This window comes from Vicugna pacos, chromosome 20 (genome assembly GCF_048564905.1).
Source record: "Vicugna pacos chromosome 20, VicPac4, whole genome shotgun sequence".
Classification (NCBI taxonomy): domain Eukaryota; kingdom Metazoa; phylum Chordata; class Mammalia; order Artiodactyla; family Camelidae; genus Vicugna; species Vicugna pacos.
In genome coordinates this window covers 3,919,902-3,930,520 of record NC_133006.1, presented here as the reverse complement: position 1 = coordinate 3,930,520, position 10,619 = coordinate 3,919,902, and the positions used below count along the sequence as shown (strand labels likewise).

General features: G+C 42.5%; 1 protein-coding gene across 4 annotated transcripts in view; it reads left to right on the top strand.

Annotated features, from left to right (window-relative positions):
• The first annotated feature begins 75 nt into the window (after positions 1-75).
• LOC102532259 (ankyrin repeat domain-containing protein 26-like) overlaps positions 76-10,619 on the top strand; it is an 89,073-nt gene continuing 78,529 nt past the window's right edge. For 3 of the 4 annotated variants that reach the window (XM_072944741.1, XM_072944739.1, XM_072944736.1), the window contains exons 1-2: positions 76-115; positions 6,045-6,194. The gene's annotated coding sequence lies outside the window, so the exon portion shown is untranslated. Of the gene's footprint in view, positions 116-6,044; positions 6,195-8,183; positions 8,301-10,619 lie in introns of those variants that run through there. The other variant, XM_072944738.1, reaches the window with a different exon arrangement.

Here is a 10,619-nt window from a genome sequence, read left to right as displayed (position 1 = left end):
AAGAAAAGGGGCTCTGACTTTCTGCACATTCCGTGTCTCACACGTCCTGCTGTCAAGCACAATGATGTAAAGATACTTAACGCCACTGAACTGCGCTCGTAAAAATGGTTACATGGTAAGTTTTATGTATATTTTACTACAATTAAAATTTTTTATTTAAAAACTAATAAAAAATATTTAGCACAAAAGGCTTGTAAAATACATACCGTACCACCTCCATAGGACAACACAATTAGGGACAAATGAAAAAGAAAAGTACAAGGATATCTATCAAAATATTAACAGTGCCATTTCAGATAGGAAAATGAAACATCCTTATTTTCCCTTTTAAATGATGTTTTTTCTAAATACAATGTGTTTCTACATTAAGTGTTTTCCTAAATTAAATTATAATTTTGGAACACTCAACTAATATTTACCAAATAGGCCTGTGGGCATAAATCTGTTCTCATTATTTTGAGATTCATCCACATTGCATCAAAATTTACTTCTTTTCAACTGTTGAATAGAATTTTATTTATGGGTGTACTGCAGTCTGTCCCTCCATTTGCCAGTTGACGGACTCTTGGGTTGTTCCAATTTGGGGGCTGTCCAAACAAAATTGCTATGAACATTTGTGCACAGGTCTTAGATGGACATGCACTTGCACTCCTCTAGGGCAAGGACCCAGGGGAGGAATGATTGGGTCACATGGTAGATGCATGTTTATCTTCTTAAGACACCTACAAACTGTTTTGCAAAGGGCTTGTTCTAAAGCTCCTCCCTATTTCTGTCTCTACTTGGTATGGCCAGTCTTTAGTTTTAGCCATTCTTACGGACGTGTAGTGGTATCTCATTGTGGTTTTATTTTGCATTTCCCTAATGACTCATGAAGTTGAGCGTTTTGCTTATTTACCATCCAGATACATTTTCTGTTGAAGTGTCTGTTCATATCTTTTGCATGTAATTAAACCTAATTTTTTTCCGTTTTATTGAGTTTTGAACATTCTTTATGTATTGTGGGTGCAAGTCTTTCATCAGATATATGATTTGCAGATATTTTCTCCCAGCGTGGCTTGTCTTTTCATTCTCTTAGGTTGAATTTTAAAGGGCAGAAAATTTCAATTTTGATAAAGTCTAGTTGGTCCATTTTTATCTTTTATGGGTCGTACTTTGGATGTTGGCGTCTAAACAACCTTTGCCTAACTCAAGATCATACGGATTCTTTTTTTGGGTTTTCCTATGAAAGTTCTATGCCATTTGACATTTAAGCATATGTTTGAACTTGAGTTACATTTCATACATGGTGTGAGGTGTGGGTTGAATTTTATTTATTTTTGGTGTAGGGATATTCGGTTGTTTCAGTTGCATTTGTTGACAAAAACTATTGCTTCTCTAGTGAAAGAATTTGTCCTTTTATCAATAATCAGTTGTCATGTATGTGTGGATCTATTTCTGGATTGTCAGTTCTGTTTTCATTGATTTATTTTTGTGTTTTGATGCCAATACCATAGAGTCTTGATTACTGTCGCTTTATAAAAGACTGAATTGAGGCTTTGCTAATTCTTTAGCTTTGTTCTTTTTACAGTATGTTTTGGGTATTCTAGGCCCTTAGCATTTTTCATATAACTTTTAGAATCAGCTTGTCAATTTTTACCAAGTAGCCTACTTGGGATTTTGATTGCATTGACTATAGATCAGTTTGGGACAGCTTCACACCATTGAATCTGCCAACCCATGCACGTAGTGTTTCTCCCCGTTTGTTGAAATCTTTACTATTTCTCAGCAGCGTTTTGCAGTGTCAGGGTACAGGTCTTTTTATATCTTTTGTTGTATTTATTCCTATTTCATATTTCTTACCCTGTTAAAATGGTATTTTAAAAATTTATATGTATCTTTTGCTATTACCTAGAAATATTCCAGTTGCTCCTTGCTAGTATGTAGAAATAGAATTGCTCTTTTTAAGGGCATTTGGATTACTTCTAGTTTTTGGCTATCACAAATAAAACCTGCTATGGGTATTCATGTGCAGCATTTTGAGTCAGCTTTCCATATTTTAAATAGACCCCACTACGTTTTGCTGCTTTTTGTTTCCTTGATTTTTCTCTGTTGTTATCTGTTTTCAGTTTATTGGTTTATATGCTCATCTTTCTCCTTGCTTTATGTTTATTTTCTCTTCTTTTTGTAGTTTTTTGAGGTGAGAGTTTATATACTGATTTGAGACCCTTTTTCTAATGTAAACACTCAGCACTGTGAATTTCCCTCTCACCACTGCTTTAGCTACGTGTCTCCAGTTTGGGTATGTTGTATTTTCTTTTTCATTCAGTTTTTTTAATTAAGTTTTTCCAAAGAACAAGCTTATGGTTTCCTTGATTTTCTCCATTGTTCTTCTGTTTTCTGTTTCACTGATCTCTGCACTAATGTTTATTAATTCTTTTTGTCTAAGAATCTGAGGTCATTGGCTTAGGGTCTTCCTTCTTTTCTAAGTAGAGATTTACTTTCCTTGATTAATTGACTGATTACCCGCTATATCCCTTTGCTGTGAAATTTTCACTTTAAAATCGTTATTTGTCTGATATTAATATAGGTAACGTGATACAATAACGTTTCTTTTGATCAACGCTGTATAGTATTTAAACCATGGTATACCATATACCATGACAAACTATTGTGTATCTTTTCCATTCTTTTAATTTGAACTTATTTATCTCTATCGGTATTTTGCTATTTGTTTTTTTATTACTTCTCTAACTGTTGATTGTTCTCTTCTCTTTTTCTGCCTTTCTTTGAATTAGTTGTTCTTTGTGATTTTATTTTGTCTTTGTTTTCTTTGAGCTCTAACTTAACGCTGTTTTAGTGATTGCTTTAGGATGCGTATCGTGCACGTGTAACTTACCGTAGTGATGCTGTGCTACTCCACTTACACTAAATGAGTCACACACTAGTATATTTCTATTTTTTCCCCTCCTCACCTTTGTGCTGTTGTTGTTATACATTTCTGTGTATGTTGTAAACTTGATAGTATTTTTCTGCACATTAGGTTAAGAGAAGAATGTCTCTGTATTTACTCATGTGGTTATCTTTTCCAGTGCTCTTCACTCCTCTTCGGAGACCTATGCTTCCATCTGCATCATTGGCCTTCTCACTGAAGGACTTCTTTTATTATGTCTTGTAGCTCAGATCTGGGTTCATCCTGTCAGCTCTTTATGCCTGAACTAGTTGCTATTTCGCTCTGTGTTCGCAGTATACTCTAACTGGGTGTAAAGTTTGGGGTTGACATTGTTTTCACTGAGAATTTGCTGTCATTCTTATCTTTGCTCTTCTGTACCTAACGTGTGTTATATCTCAGACTATTTTTCGAATTTTCTCTTGATTTTCCTGGTTTTTATCTTCATGGTTTGTGTACTTGTTCATTATGCTTCTTGGATCTTGGGTTTATAATACTCATCTGATTTGGAAATTTTTCAGTCATTGTTCCTTCAAAAACTTTTTTCCTGTACCTTTCTGTCTCTTTTTTGGGAGGTCTAGTTTCATTAGGTCTCCTGAAGTTATCCCACAGAAAACTGGCACTTTGTTCATGTTTTAACTTTTTTTTTTCTGTATTTCATTTTGGATAGTTTCTATACTATATCTTCAAATAAACTAGTCTTTTCTTCATTTTCTAATATGCTGTTAATGTTACCAAAGTTTTGGCCTCAGACATTGTAGCTTCCTCTCTAGCGTCTTTTTTTAAAGAAGTAAAACTCGTTCACTTGTTAACTATTTGTTTTTATTGAAGTTTAGTCAAAAGTTATTTTAAAAATTTAGTTTTTTCAGTGGAGGTACTGGGAATTGAACCTGGGACCTCGTGCATTTTAAGCATGTGCTCCGCCACTAAGTTACACCCATCTCCCTCATCCTCCCCTAGAAATTTGATTTGGGTATTGTATCTTCCATGTCTCTGGTTCTCTTCTTCAACATGTGTAATACAGATATAATAAGTATTTTAATTTGCCTGCTGGTTGTAACACCTGTGTCAGTTCTGGATTGTGGAGATTTATTGATTTTTCTTATTTCTGAATCACAGATATTTTCCTGCCTTTCTGCCCAGCTGGTAACTTTGAGTTAGATGCTGTACATTGTCAATTTTACTCTGAATGTTTCTGGAGATTTTTGTATGTCTATAAACTTTCTTGAGCTTTCATGTAATTAAGTTACTCTGTAGTAGTTTGATCCCTTTGGATCGTGCTTTTGGATTTGTTAAGTGGATTCAGACCTGATACTAGTCTGGGGCTAGTTGTACCCAGCCACTGGGTGTTCTACTCAGTGCCTGGTGAACTGTGAGGTCTTCCGATCTGTCTGATGGGAGCAGGCACTATGCCAGGCCCTCTGTGCTCACCCAGCCGGTGTGCTGCAGCACAGTCCTTTCCTGCAGTTCTTTCTTTGGCTTTGGGCAGTGCCCTCTCATGTAGGCGCCCATCAGTTTCTGCTGCATCCTCAGCTGGGTGAGGAGGGTACCTGCACATCTCCAGGGTGCTCTCTAGGCAACTCTCTCCTCTTGCATCCTGTACTGTGAGTTTTGGCCCTGTCGGGCTCCCCCACTCTGAGCCCTGCCTCCTATGCCCGCTGAGACCACTGGGCTCCACCTGGTGCCTTCCCTCTGCTGAGGTCTGGGAACCCTGAGGGCAGTGAGCCGGAACATGTGTCCACTAGGACTGTATATTGTGAAATCTTGTCTTGTCACTATTGTTTTGGATTACTTTTTGTCTTGCATTTGAAAGATAGCTAAACACACAGATAGTTATTGTGGTAGTGTTTTTACAGCTTATGTGTGTACAGCTAAATTGTTGTAAGTGCATTCTGCAGAAGGATTGGCATCTTCTTGCAGTTAGAGTGAACCTTTGCTGAAAGTAGCTTCTTTAAAGAAGTATAATTTTTTTAAGTGTGAAAGACAATAATGGTCCTGGTAGTTAATCTGCAAAATAGAAAAATGCATACTGCAGTGTGTTTTACAAATTACAGGAGGTCAAATTACAGAAATAGAACTGTAATGTTAAGAGTTGAACCCAAACTTACAGTAGTAACAGTAAACTCCAAATTTTTTGACTTAGAAAAAATTGGAAAACTATTTTCTATTCTGTACTTTTCAGAAATAAGATCTATTTTTTTCTCATATCATATTAGGTAACAGATAGCCTAGTAAGTAGTTTTATTAATGACAGAGTATGATCACTGCTATCTAGGCATTGTTGTTATAAATTCAAATGTTTCTCTTTTTAGAAAAACAATCCCAAATATTAGGTCAACGTGGGACACAGGAGTAGCATCTTGCCACTGGCCAGGAAAGTTTGAAGACAGTCCCAACTTTGTTTCTGTCTCCCCCTGAATCATCAAAGCTTAATGCACAGCCCACCACTGTTACTACTTCAATAATATATTGTCATTTGTCTTTAAAAATAGCAATCAGGGGGTTTATAGTCAGCAGTATTAACCATTTCAATGTTGTGAATCACTAAAACTTTAAAATGCAATCAGAACAGTACGGACTGTAGGGAGTATGTGGTACTGGGGGCTGACCCTCAACATCTCCGGTCAAGAGACGCCCCCACGTGTATTCATATTTGTAGCCCTGATTTTAGTCTGCCACTCTTTGACCTGGAAAGCTTCGTCATTCCTCTCCATGCCTGCCCTCTCCTGTGTGACCCGCAGTAACTTCTAGGATCTGGGTCATTTTTATCACGGTGCTGCTGCTTCGCTTGATAGTTTTTGTTCCTGAGGCCGACTTCCCTCACCAGGTTGTGTATTAAGAGAGATTCTTGTAATCAGAGGCCTTTTGTTTCATCAGTTGGTATGTGTTGGGTGTTTTGTGTGTGTCAGTGCCTCCTGGCTACTTGTACCTAGATCTCTCCAAGTGTCTGTGTGAGCTCTGGGCTGTCTTGATTGTAAAGGTGAGGAAGCCGAGTCCTGATTTAAAGTAGATGTCTCAGTCTCCCAAATGCCCCACTCTGCCTCATCCCTGCAGAAAGGTCTGGATCAGAGCTGGCATCCTGACGTCTTCCTGCTTTGTCTCCCGCTTCCTGCCACAGGTGGCTGATAATGTTGTTGGAGCTCTGTCACCGACTTGGAGAACATAACCACAGACTCACAGAGTGGCCGCCTGTCCTCCCAGCCTGTGATGGTGGAGAGCAGCCATCCCTGCACAGACACTTCCTCCAGTGGCACAGTGCAGATACCAGGTACTCAGGGCTGGTCCCAGTGAGGAGATGGGGGGGCCCTGCCTGTAGAATAGCTTCATTTTTTTTGCCATCGCTTCAGTAGAAGCAACTGTCATTGTTTTATAGAAGAGCTACAGAATTGCACAACTCCTTCCTTGGGTTTGATGATCTTGCTGGAGCACCTCGCAGAACTCAGAGAAACGTTTACTTATGTTTACTGGTTTATTATAAAGTATAGGAAAAAGGGTACGGGTGAATAGTCAGATGAAGAGGGGCACAGGAGGGTGTTCTGTAAACGTCTGTGAGGTCAAGGTGTAGGTGGTCTTGTTGAAATCGTCTGTACCTTTACTGATTTTTACTTGTTCTGTCAGCTATTGAAAGTTGAGCTTTGAGATCCCAGGTGTAATTGTGAATTTGTCTCCTTTTTATGTTTCTATCAGTGTTTCGTTTGTGTGATTTATGTCTTTGTTATTAGGTGTGCATATCTTGTTGTTACATATTCCCATTTTTGTTTGACCCATTTTTCACTGTGAAATGCCCCTCTTTGTCTCTATTAACATTTGAGTCTAAAGTTTATCTTGTTATGCACCTTTTAGTTAGGTCTTGCTTTTTCTTAATCCAAGCTAATAGTCTGTCTTTTGGTTGAGATGCTTAGACTGTTCACATTTAATGTAACTATATAGATTTGGTTGGATTTACAATCTCTTACACATATGTTTGGGGATGTTTTTATTTTGCCTTCGTTTTTGAAAGAGAGTTTTGCTGGATATAGAATTCTTAGTTGCTAGAATTCTTTTCCTCTTACCACTTTAAAAGTTTCTTGCATTCATTGCTTCTCAGAAGAAGTCATAATCGTGTTTTGTGTCTTTTTTCCTCTTGTGGCTTTCATGATTTTCTCCTTCTCTTTGGTTTTCAACAGCTTCAGTCTAATGTGTCTGAGATGTGGATCTGTGTTTATCCTGCTTGGGAGTTGTTAGTTTTTGGAGCTGTAGATTAATATTTTTCATCCAATTTGGTGTTTGCGGCTGTATCTGTTCAGATACTTTTTCTGCCCCTTTTTTCTCTTCCCTCTTTTTCCTGTGGGGGTGGTGCAGAATTCCCATTATGCACGTTTGTATACTTAATGTGGTCTCGCAGGTATTTAAGACTTTAGTTTGTTTTGTTTTAGTTTTAATTTTTTAGTGTTCTTTTAAAAACTTTTTTTTTATTGAGTTATATTCATTTTACAATGTTGTGTCAAATTGACTTCATTTCTATTCAGTCTTTTTTCTTCTGTTCTCCAGATAGAGAGTAATAGAAATTGCACAGCCTTAAAATTGTATAGTGATTCTTTTATTCTGCCACTTCAGAGCTGCTGTTTTGTCCAGCTAGTGAATTTTTCATTTCGGTCATTGTACTTTGCACCCCCAAAACTTCCTTTTAGTGCTTTTTTCATTAAATCATTGTCATCATATTTTCCTTTGTTACCATGTTTTCTCTGGCTTTTTGAACTCTTTGAGCATATTTACTACAGCTGCTTTGAAGGTGGTGTCTGCTGAATCCAGCATGTGGCCCATCAGTTAGTTTCTGTTAACTGATTTTCTTCCTGAGGACGGCTCACACTTCCCAGGGTTTTTGCATAGCTCATAATTTTTTATTAAAAAACTGGACGTTATAGATTGTGATATGTCACCTGGATTCTGACCTTTTGTTTTTAAGATGTGTAAATGTCCTACAATTCTTGGACTGTTTTATATGTTTATTTTGTAACATACCTGGAATTACTCTTTGAAATTTCTCTCGTGAAGTCACATAGCTACTGAGGTCAGAGCTTCGCTTTTCTATTTTCATTTTTGTTTTTTAGCCTGAGTTCTAATATTTGCTCTATATCTGCTTGGCATAGCGCCCAAGCCTGCGGAATTTTCCATTCTGTGGATGCGGAATTTTCCATTCTGTGGCTGGATCTCTGCATGGGTGGGGCAGGGAGGGCGTGGAAGTCAGTGTTCTGGCAGTTTTCCTGTCTGTGTACCCGGCTCTTCCTGCACTCTTCATATGCACTGGGTCATCCGAGCCTCCAGGAAGTTCTCTCTGAGCCCTTCTCTGCTCTTTGACTTCCAAGATCTTGCTAGATCTCTGGCTAGTTCTCAGGTCTGGGATCAGGGTGCCCGGGCGGGAATGGGAACCGCCTCCAGCCCGGCCCGCGGAGCCCTGTAGCCTGGATACTAGCTGTGCTGGATCCCCTACTGGGGGCAGTCCTATGGTGACCAGAGCCCAGACTTCTCTGCCCCACCTGCAGGGAGAGGGGTGAGGGGGTCAGCTCTGGGTATGGGGGCGCTTGAGTGAGAGGGGACCCTGAAGTGAGGGGGGACAGGCTGAGGGGTAAGGGGCCGGTCCAAGTGGAATTGATCTAGCTGAGGGGGGCCACCTCAAGATGTTGGGTGTCCTGCAGTGAGGCATGAGGGGTGAGCTTGTGGTGTCAGGGCCATAGGTTAGTACCTAGCGGGGTGCAGTGTGCGGGCGGGGGACCTGGGTGTGAGAAGGAGCCTTGGCCTGGGGGTCCGGTCTGTCACTGGGCCTGGCCAGGGGTGGGGGAGCAGTAACGGGGAGGCGGAGGCGAGCAGGTGGAGTGGAGCTGGGGGCTGTGGCCTGGTCTGGGCCAGTGGTGGTTCTGGTTGAGTGCCAGGACCTGGTCTGTGGCAGAGAGACAGGGCGTTGGGTATGAAGAATTGGCGGGGTGGGCCTGCCCCACCGCCCCACCGCCAGGCCCCGCTAAGCCCCTCTAGGCCTGACTCGCCATGTCCCAAACAGCAGGAGCCCCAGCCCAAGGGTCTGCGCTGCTGGGGGTGGGGGCGGGGGCTGTGCATGCGCGGACACGGGAGCGCGCCCAGAGCGTATGGAAGCTGGGTGGGGGCCGGGTGCTCCTGCACCAGCTTTGGAGGAAGAAGACGGCCTGGGAACTGGGCCGTCGCTTGCCATCGCCTCCCCTCCTGCCGCTGGTGCCAGGCAGGGTAAGGGGACGCTGGTGGGGGCACGCCGGTCGGGAGCTGGCGGGTGAGGCCTGGGCTGCGCAGCTGGGGAGGCGCACAGGTAGGGGTGCGTGGGTGAGGCCCGGGCCGCGCGGCTCGTTAGGACCCTAAGGCAGGTTCGTGGTGCTCCACCCCCCACGTCCGTAGTCCCTGAACCCCACTTCTTCATTTCTCTGCTGCCACTTGTACCTGGGTTTGGGGAAGCAGGACACCCCCGGGAGATGGGAGGGCGCAGGACGCCCCGGAACACCGCCGACCGGCCCTCATGTCATGGCCTGCTCTCGGGAGGCCGGTGGTGTGTTCACTGGCCCCAGGCGTCGGCCGCGGTGGGATGGGGGCTGCCAAGTGCGAGTACGTGGATTTGTTTTCTATTCTCCGGAGGCCTGGGCCGGGTTCTGCTTCCCGTGTTTTTGGGGTGCACGTCTGGCGGTTAGCCTGCTCTTGGGAGGTGACGCGGTGCTGTCAGGGTATGGGGGGTGAGGGGCGGTATCCTCGGCGCAGGCGGCTCGGGGAGAAAGGTCTGCCTCTTGGATCCTGTTTTGCATCCTGTCCTGGGGTATGGCTCTGCTTCCTTAGATTCACAGGATGCTCATCTGGTGGTCAGCCAGCTCCCAGGAGGCAGGCGTGGTGTAGTCAGGGAGCAGGGGCAGCTGGGGATGGGGCCTGCCTTGGAGAAGCTGGCCCATTTGCTCCAGTCTCCCTTGCGGCCTGGCTTGGGGGTGGCCTCTGCTGCCCCAGGTGGGCGGGGGGCGGGGGCCACCTGACCGTACCAGCTGACCCCATCTCACCAACCTCCAGTAAGTAAACTGGGAAATGTGTGTCCTGCCACTGGGGGCAGCAGAGGGTGCCCACAAGCCAGGTGTTGGGGAGACAGGGAAGCCTGGGGCAAATCCAAAGGCTTCCGCAGGGCAACCCTCCTCCCCTTGCCATTAGCTCTGTATTCTTGCTAGATTTTAAAATCTTGTCAATCTAGTGTATGTGTAATATTTCATTATGTTTTAAATGTTGCATATTCTTGATTATTAATGAGATTGGTGGCTTTGTTATATTTGTTGGCCATTTAAATTTCCTTTCTGTATTGTGCTTGTTCGAGTCTTCTGCCCATTTTTCTGGTGGAATGTCTTTTGTCTTAATTGATCTGAAGGAGTTCTTTATGTAGCTGGATGTTAAGTCTTTTTGTCAGTGATACCTGTTGTAAATATCCTCTCTGGCTTTTTTCTTTGGTTCTTTTTAATAAAAACTTTTTTCTCAAGTAGTCAAATTAATTTTTTCTTTCCATATCAAAGGAGAAGTTCTCCTATATTATTATCTAGAAGTTTTTTTTTTCCATCTTTAAATCTTACATCCATCTGAAAGCAGTTTCTGTATATGGTTTGAGGTGGAGAGCCATCTAATTTTAAAAAATATGGATGCCTAGCTCTCCCAGCAGCAGTTATTTTGA